The sequence below is a fragment of the Mandrillus leucophaeus genome, unplaced genomic scaffold (genome assembly GCF_000951045.1).
Source record: "Mandrillus leucophaeus isolate KB7577 unplaced genomic scaffold, Mleu.le_1.0 Scaffold161, whole genome shotgun sequence".
Classification (NCBI taxonomy): domain Eukaryota; kingdom Metazoa; phylum Chordata; class Mammalia; order Primates; family Cercopithecidae; genus Mandrillus; species Mandrillus leucophaeus.
Window position 1 is genome coordinate 1544524 of NW_012101599.1, and position 9269 is coordinate 1553792.

The following is a 9269-nucleotide window of genomic DNA, read 5'->3' on the forward strand; positions in this document are numbered from 1 at the left end:
TTTAGGAAGATCCATGGAAAATGTCACTTCATGCTGTAGGAATTCCTAGCAACTTTTAAAACATTCTATTAACAGTGTTATTCTTACACAATCATCTTTCTATCTTTGCTTTTGCTGCTAGGAAACTCACAGACAGAATTATGGCTCATTTTTAAGAACCACACGAGCCCTGAGGGCATGCCATACTGGAAAATCTCTTAATCTAGCTCCATGTGATAACTGAATCCTTCCTCTCTCATTCTGAGTTCATTATTCTTTATCCTTAGATAGTGAAAGTACTTTTGTGGACTTCTCAAATGCTTTTCTATACAGAATGGCATAAAAATGTTAGTTTCATTCTGAATGACAGGATTGGCCTGTAATTTCCCCATGCTTATGCTAACTTGGGAATAGTTAAAATTTATTTCTTCCTTTATTTTGCCTATAAATATTGAATCTTCCCTGATACAACTTAGCACAAAGCTGCTCAGAATAGATTTAAGCTACATCGCTTACAACAAAGGTCACTATGACAGAGGCAGCTGTTGAAAATACTCCTTCTCAAAAATCAAAAAATTTAAAGATGACAGAGCTAAAAAGAGTCTCAGGGGATCATATAGTCTAATTCCCTCACTTCACAAATGAGAAAAGCTAAAAGCTAGGGAGGTCCAATGACTCTGCCTAGACTGTGCATACAGTGACTGGAGCTGGGCCTCTGGCTCTGGTGAACTTGCTCCTAAATCAATGTTCTTTTTACAGCAATCCCCCTGACCCCTACCTTTTTGTTACTTCATGCCAGGCTGTAATAGGATGAAAAATGCCCCCTCTGCCCCCCGCCCTAAGACATCCACATCCTAATCCTGGGAACCTGTAAACGTTACCTTACGGCCAGGCACGGTGGCTCACGCCTGTAATCCCAGCACTTTGGGAGGCCGAGGTGCGTGGATCAACGAGGTCAAAAGATCGAGACCATCCTGGTCAACATGGTGAAACCCCGTCTCTACTAAAAATACAAAAAATTAGCTGGGTGTGGTGGTATGCACCTGCAATCCCAGCTACTCAGGAGGATGAGGCAGGAGGATCGTTTGAACCCAGGAGGCGGAGTTTACAGTGAGCCAAGATTGTGCCACTGCACGGAAGCCTGGCGACAGAGCAAGACTCCGTCTCAAAAACAAAAACATTACCTTACAAGGCCAATGGATTAAGTTAAACGCCTTGAGATGGGAGGTTAACCTTGCTTATCCAGGTGGCCACTAAATGCAGTTGCAAGGGTCTTTGTGAGAGGTAGGTTTGATTACACAAGAGGAGAAGGTGATGCCATGATAGAAGAAGCAGAGGTTGGGATGATGCAGCCACAAGCCAAGGAATGCCGTCAGGCCTTGGAACCTGGAGCAAACAAGGAACAGACTCTCTCCCGGCACTTCCAGAGGAAATGTAGCCTGCTAAAAACCTGATTTTAGCCCAGTGATAGTGATTTCAGACTCTGTCTTCCTATGAGAGAATACATCTGTGTTGTTATAGGCCACTAATTTCTGGTCATTTGTCACAGTGGCAACAGGAAACTAATACACAAGAGTTGGCAAACTATAGCCTGTGACCAAATCTGGCCCATTGCCTGTTTTTGTAAATAAAGCTTTATTGGAACACAGCCTTGCCCATTCCTCTATGAAATATCTATGACTGTGTTCATTGCAGAGTTGAGTGATTGCCACAGAGACCATATGACCTGCAAAGCCAAAACTATTTACAATCTCTTTACAGAAAACGTTTGCTTTTAATGAATTCCACCTTTTCTCATATTTTCCTTGTCCTTTTGGACTAAAAATAATACATATTCATTATACAAAGTTAAAACATTAACAAATCATATTCCTTAGAAAGTAAGTGTCCCCTACAACTGTTATTAAAACTTGGGAGTATATGCTCCAATTTGACATTTACTATTACTGATGTTGTTCATCAGTGTTTCTTAAGTCTTCAGATGCTCATAAATGACAAGACTAAACACTGCAGAAAGATAATATATAGATTGGAAACTTTTCAGTGAGCAAGCCAAGGGCAAAGAGAAAAGCATGAAACGGACAGGTTCCCAAGGTGCTCACGAGACACTCTTCTGGAGCACCCCAGAGGGAGCGAGTGGGGTAAGTGGCTGTGATCGAGTCTTTGCCTTCACCAGACCAGGTCCAGATCCAGATCCCCACTTTTCCGGACGAGCCATCCCTTAGCCTCTCTGGGCATCGGTTCCCTCATCTGTAAAACGGGCATAAAAATACACGCAGAGCAAGTGAAACACTGGCAAAGTGCCTGGTGGGCAATCACACTGCATAGAAACAGCTGCTATCACTTTCAGTAAATGAAACAATATTCAAGGCAAATGATTTTAAAAAAATAACTGCACAAAAACATTAATTTCTTTTTTCTAGTTATAAAAGCAATGCATGGTTATTGCAGATAATTTGAATTTTACTAACATCATAAATTTTAAAAATTAAAATTGCCTTTTAATCTCATCACCCTGAAATGATCTTGTTTACTATTTTTTCACATTTCCTTCCAGTCCTTTTTCTAAGTGCGTGTATCTGTGCCCATTTATAACAAAAGTTGAATCTTATTATGTGCAAAGTGTGTTCTTGGCTTTTTAAAATTAAAACTGTATGTGCCATTAAATATTTTTGGAAAATATTTTAATACCTTCTCATGTGTTCCCCAGAGATACATTTCAAGCATTTTAATTCCACAAATACGTCCCAGGCACCTATCACATGTCGGACATTCTGGCTGATTTTTGAAAGAGTAAAAGAAGAATGGATGTTTTTCCTGCTCTCAAGGAGCTTATAATTTTGTAAGAAATGAAATAACAAGCAAGCACATTTGTAGTCCATAATACAAGGTAGGTTCAAATAAGTACAATTTTTAAAAAAATACAGTGGGTTTAGGTGTGAGTACAAAGTGCATTTTTCTCCCCCTTTGAATTTTCTGTTGGCTATTGCCTCAATAGAATTTGCAAATAAAGTACTATCATTTGAGGAGTAACAGAGCTAGCAAGAACATTCTTTGCCAAGAAAGGAGAATTTTCTTCCCAGTGAGCACTCTCTGGGAGGTATTTTGAAAAATGCAGCACGTCCTTTTAAAGAGAGAGGAAATGAGGAGATTGTCGTGTCTGTCTCACCTTAGATAATAAATGCTGGGTCGACATCAGAAATTGGAAACAAATTCTAGGAAAACTTCTCTGAAGTTTCCACAAGGTGATCCAATTAAGATATGACTGGCAGCCATGAAAAGCTTTGGTCCTGCCAAACCACAGAGAAATTTTAGATGTAGAAACACAAGAAATATCTTGCTGGATAACCAAATATTTTTTAAAAGAGCCATATAGTGTAGGCTTAAACTTCCAAGACATCACTGACTATTTTTCTTGCCCTCCAGCCAAAGATAACCTAAAACAAGGGAAAACACTGGCTATCCCACGAAAGCCAGACAAGTAAACAGAAATTTGCAATGAATCTTTCTTAGCCTCCGCAAAGGCCAAGTTGAAAATCCATCTTCAGCACATTGGAATGGAATCTCTTAGGTCAACTAACGAGACCCCCGCTTGCAGGGGTGCTGACACTGAACCACTCCGGAATCTCCTGTGACATGTGCCTCCATCTGCCATCATAAAATACTGTGTCAACTGGGCTTCAGATGCTCTGGGCGACTTCTGAATGCTTCCAACTTCCCCTGACTCCAGAGAAGACCAGACACCACTCCAACGACAGCTGGTGCCATATATGATGAAATTGCCATGGAGGCATCCTTGAATCAGCTCGTCCCACGTGACAAGGAATGGAGGCCAAGAGAAGTCGCCCATCAAATCCCCTCCTCTTAAGCAGGAACATCACCCTCACATGAGAACCCTTAAAAAGTCAGGCTCCTGACTCCTTCCCATTCTTGAATGGTCACACTGGGGACCAAGTGGAATATCCTGGGAACCTAGGAAAATCTCCTGAAGACAGGCTACACCAGTTGATTGCTTAGTAAAATCTCTTCGTTCTTCTTGAAAGACATCGTTTTATAGACATTTCAGTTGTATTCTTAAACCTGTCCCGCCAGGTAGAACATTTTGAGATCATGGAATGTTTGCTGAGCTCTTGTTCTGTTTTCTTTTGTTTTTTGAGATGGAATCCCCCTCTGTCGCCCAGGCTGGAGTGCAGTGGCGCGATCTCGGCTCACTGCAACCTCCGCCTCCCAGGTTCACACCATTCTCCTGCCTCAGCCTCCCAAGTAGCTGGGACTACAGGCGCGTGCCAGTACACCCGGCTAATTTTTTGTATTTTTTGTAGAGGCGGGGTTTCACTGTGATAGCCAGGAAGGTATTGAGTTTGACGGAGCAGAATTAAATCTTTCTGGAATGAGACTGGGCATCGCTGAGTCAAAAGAACCACAAAGGGCATCTCCAGTCGCTGGTGGTGTTGGTCCTTCTCATTTCAGGTGTTCGGGCAGGCGTGTCATAGTGTCTGACGATAAATTGTGCATTTCCCTGGTGGCTGATGATGTCGAGCACATTTTCATATGACCATTGGCCATTTGCATATGTTCTTTTGTTTGTCAGTCTTTTGCCCATTTTTTTAAAATTGAGCTGTTTGTCTTTTATTATTGCGTTACAGGAGTTCTTTACATATTATTGATACAAGTTCTTTGCCCAATGTGTGTGTTGCAAATATTTTCTCCCAGTCTGCGGCTTGCCTATTGATTTTTCTTGATGGTGTTTTTCAGAGTTTTGATGAAGTTTCGTTTACATACACTGTTTTCTTTTATGACTTGTGCCTTCTGTAACCTCTCCAATACATTTTTGCCTACCTGAAGGTCATGAAGATACTCCTCTGGGTTTTCTCCTAGTAGCTTTATAGTTTTAGATATTATATGTAAATATTATACCCATCTCAAGTTGATTTTTAGATATGGTATAAAGTAAGAATTGAGGTTATACACACACACAGAGGGATATATACACACACACACACACACACACACACACACACACACACATACACACATGAGGAGATAGTAACTAACCTAAACTTAACAGAGGAAGCTAAAACCAAGAGGCTGCAGAGGATGCCAAGGGGCAGCAAGGATTTGTTCTGCTGAGCTCTGGAAAGGATCAGGAACTCGAGGCAATGGTTCTCATAGACACATGGGACTAAGACAGGAGCAGGGAGACCACTGGATCCCTTTCCCAGAAGCCACAGAAGAGCAGCATTGTCAAACAGGAATATAATGTGAACCATGGATATAATTTTAGATTTTCCAGCATCCAAATTGAGAAAGGTAAAATTAATTTTAATAATACACTTAACCTAATATATCATTATTTCAATGTGTAATCAATACTTTACAAATTGAGATAATGTGTAATCAATACTTTAAAGACAGATATTTTACTGTTTGTTTGTAATGTCTTCAAAATCAGGTATGTATTTTACACTCACCACACATCTCAATTCTGACCAGCCACATTCCCAGTGCTCAGGGACCATCAATGGTGAGAGGTAATGGTATTAGACAGCATCAGTCTAGTGTAGCACAACCAAGGAGACCCTGAACGCAAGGACTCAGGCATGGGGAGAGTCCGGCATCCAAGCTGAACTGAAAACAGAAGCTCTAAATGAAAACCTTCATTCTGAACAGTGATACCCACAGCTTCCCCTCACCCCAAAACCAGAACACAAGCAATAGATCTCTTCTCTTCCCAGCCCCCAGTTCAGGCGACTGGGTCCTTTTCAGTACCTTGGAAGAAACAGAAGCAATTTACAGGGCGAAATTAAAACTTCAGAAGTCAGTAACGTCAAAGAACGTTATCACGTCCCTAAAGCACGTCCCTAAAGAAGAGATCACGTCCCTAAAGCAGTACCAGGATAACCTAAAAATGAAGAAGGTATTTTGAAAATTAAAAACACTATAGCTACGTAAAAATATCAATAGAGGGTTGGATTTAAAAAGATAATGTGATCCCGCAGACAGGAGAAAAGACAAAAGAATAAATAAAAATGAACACTACAGAAGAGAAAAAGACACGCAATTAGAGGATTAAGCCAGAAGATTCAACATGCAAAGGAGTTCAAGGAAAAGAGAGAAGAAAAGACATTGATAGGAAGTTCACAAAGAAAAATACGAGAAAAATTTCCTGGAAGTGATATCTGACTTTCGAAAGTATGTGCATATATTACTTTGATAACATTAAAATTTATTTCAAAACAAAAACTATCATAAAAAGAAAAAGAAGAAGCCATTAGACGTTGCTTTGGTGTCTGAGGACGGGGGTAATGGGGTTATCGACCCTTCCTGATGAACACAATTTCTGTTCCTAGCACCTGGCAAGTATTAACTGACCAGAGCAGCAAAGCCATCGGAGAGGCTGCCTCCCTGTCTCCCACTCCAACCCTTGTTTTATGGCACTGCTTTAATGCAGCAACAACCAAGCATCCTCTGGGCTTCACATTGCAGAAAATCTCTTTTGGGCTTGAAGACATTTTTGTTCACATTCAGAATCTGTGGTCTAGACATTTCTTTGGCACTTGTCATTATCATCCCAGGGAAATGGAACTGAAATGAAAGGAAGGGTGGGGAGTGCCTTAGAATAATCCCCTGGAAGAAGAGACTGCAGAGCACATTTCCGCCCTCAGTAGGCAGGCCTGGCTCCAGTGCTGACTGTACCAAGGGTGCAGGGTGGGACGGGCAAGGCGGTGGTCTTGGAATCCCTGGGACCGGGGGAGTGGCGAGGAGGTGCGTCCATGGATGCCCTCAGTGGGCCCCTGTCTCCAAGGGCTCCCACATCAGAACACACAGAGGGCTCTACAGGCAAGGTCCAGGAATGCACCTTTAACCGGAACCCCAGCCCTCCACCTCTACCCCCATTCATTCCCTCGCACACCTGCCAAAATCAGAGGACCACTGGGACACATGGGAGCACTGGAATTGGAATCACAATGGGACTTCTTCCAAATGCAGATGCCTGTGATCCACCCCCAAATGTACTAAATGAAAATCTGCCAGGCACAGTGGTTCACAGGGCGTGGTGGTGTGCACCTGTGAGTCCAGCTACTCGGGAGGCTGAGGTGGGAGGATCACTTGAACCTGGGAGGCCAAGGCTGCAGTGAGTTGAGATTGCACCACTGCACTCCAGCTTGGACGACAGAGCAAGATCCTGTCTCAAAAATATATATATAATATAGAATATATAATTCTATATATTTATTCTATATATATTCTATATATATATTCTCTCTATATATATAAAGAGAGCAGAGCACTGAGAGTGATTCTTGTGTGCTCTCCTACTTAAAAATCTCTGGATCGATGGTTCTCAAACTCATGTGTGTTTTAGAATCTCCCGGGCAGTATATTGTAAAAATGAAAGTACTTAGGTTCCATGTCTTCTGAGTTGTGCAGTCGTGAGTGAGGCCCAGGAATCTGCATTTTGACTGGCTCCCGTGACATTAGATGCATGTAGTCTTGAGGGCTCACTGCTGAAAAACACAGCTCTACGTGCTGGAGCTTCCATTCGCCTCAGACCACATCTCCAGGAGACCCCTTTGGTGTGCGTCCATCTTCCTCAGGGGGCTGAAAGAATCTTACATGGGAATCTGGGTTCAAATATCCAGATACTTCCCCAGCAAACACTCATCCGATCGCACCTACACTCACCGCTGAAAACAAGACAGGTTGGGAACGTTAGGCTCAGGACTTTTTACTCCATTTGCTTCTCGCTGACCTTGAGGATGTGCGGCTGGGAGAGGAAGTACTTATGTTGTCCGTTTATTTAAACCATCTCTGCCGGGAAAAAAAAAAAATAGACTCATCATATGCTTGGACCTTTGTGTTAAGACAGTGGGTGGTGTAGCCATATGTGTGAGTGTGTGTGTGTGTTACACAAATGCCTCCGTAGACACTGCACAGGAATTGGATCTGTGCCGAGGGCAGATACTAAGGAGACATTTGATTAAGATCAAGCCCTGCCCAGTCATTTGAAGTGTGTGTTCACAAAGAGTCAAGAAAAGGGGTCTGAGTGCCAGTTCTCCAAGCACATGTGCAGGGCAGCCCCGGCTTGTGTGTGTGCTGGCCGGGAGGTAAATGACACTCCCTACCAACTGCTGGAAACCAGATGAGAGAGTGGCCGGGCCGCGCCACTGCTGCCGGCGAGGGAATGGGCCTCTTGAGGAAAACATTTTGGATAAGTTCTAGAGACCAGAGAAATGCTCTGGGGAAGTTCAAAGGCCTGCAGAGAGAACGCAGCTCTCCCTGAAGGCAAGCGTCTGGCCATCGCTTTCCTGGGGGCATTCTCATCAGGCCAGCACAGCTCTTCATGGAGATTCGAGACTGACAGGAATTAGAAGAACGACCAGAATGAGGCTGTCCGCAGGGTTTCCAAACAAGAGGATGCTGCCTGGGCCCAGTGCATCTGCCTGCCCTCCTGCTTCTAAAGGAGGGTGCCTCACAGGCTCTCAAATCTGGGCCCTTAATTAATCCTCCTGTGTCTTCAATGCTCTGCTTGTGAACAGCAGCAAGGATCTACAAAGAAGCAGTTCCACCTAGAACACAGTTACTAGTCTGATCTCACACTGCTTTAAGGGAATACCTGAGACTGGGTAATTTATAAGAAAAGAGGTTTAATTGGCTCACGGTTCTGCAGGCTGCACAGGAAGTGTGGCAGCATCAGCTTCTGGGGAGGCCTCAGGGAGCTTTCAGTCATGGCGGAAGGCAAAGGGGTGCGAGGTGTCTCACATGTGGGAGCAGGAGGAAAGGGGGGAGGTGCCACACTTTTAAATGACCAGGTCTCATGAGAACTCACCCACTATCATAAGACCAAGAGGGAAATCTGCCCCCATGATCCAATCACCTCCCACCAAGCTCCACCTCCAACACCGGGGATTACAATTTGACAGGAGATTTGGGCTGGACACAGGTCCAAACCAGATCAACACACGAGGACAAGCATCTAACTCCAAAATGCCTTAGGTGCTAACTGGGGTACCAGTGATGATCTGGGGAGAGCTTCTGTCTGGGAAAGGTGGGTCATACAATGAGAGACAAAGTACTGGAGCTGATGTTTCCTGGCATTATGTGGGGCATGTACACGTTTTTTTCTTTTTCTTTCTTCTTTTTCTTTTTGAGACGGAGTCTAGTTCTGTTGCCAGGCTGGAGTGCAGTGGCGCAATCTCAGCTCACTGCAACCTCCACCTCCTGGGTTCAAGCGATTCTCCTGCCTCAGCCTCCCGAGTAGCTGGGATTACAGGCACACACTTCCCTGC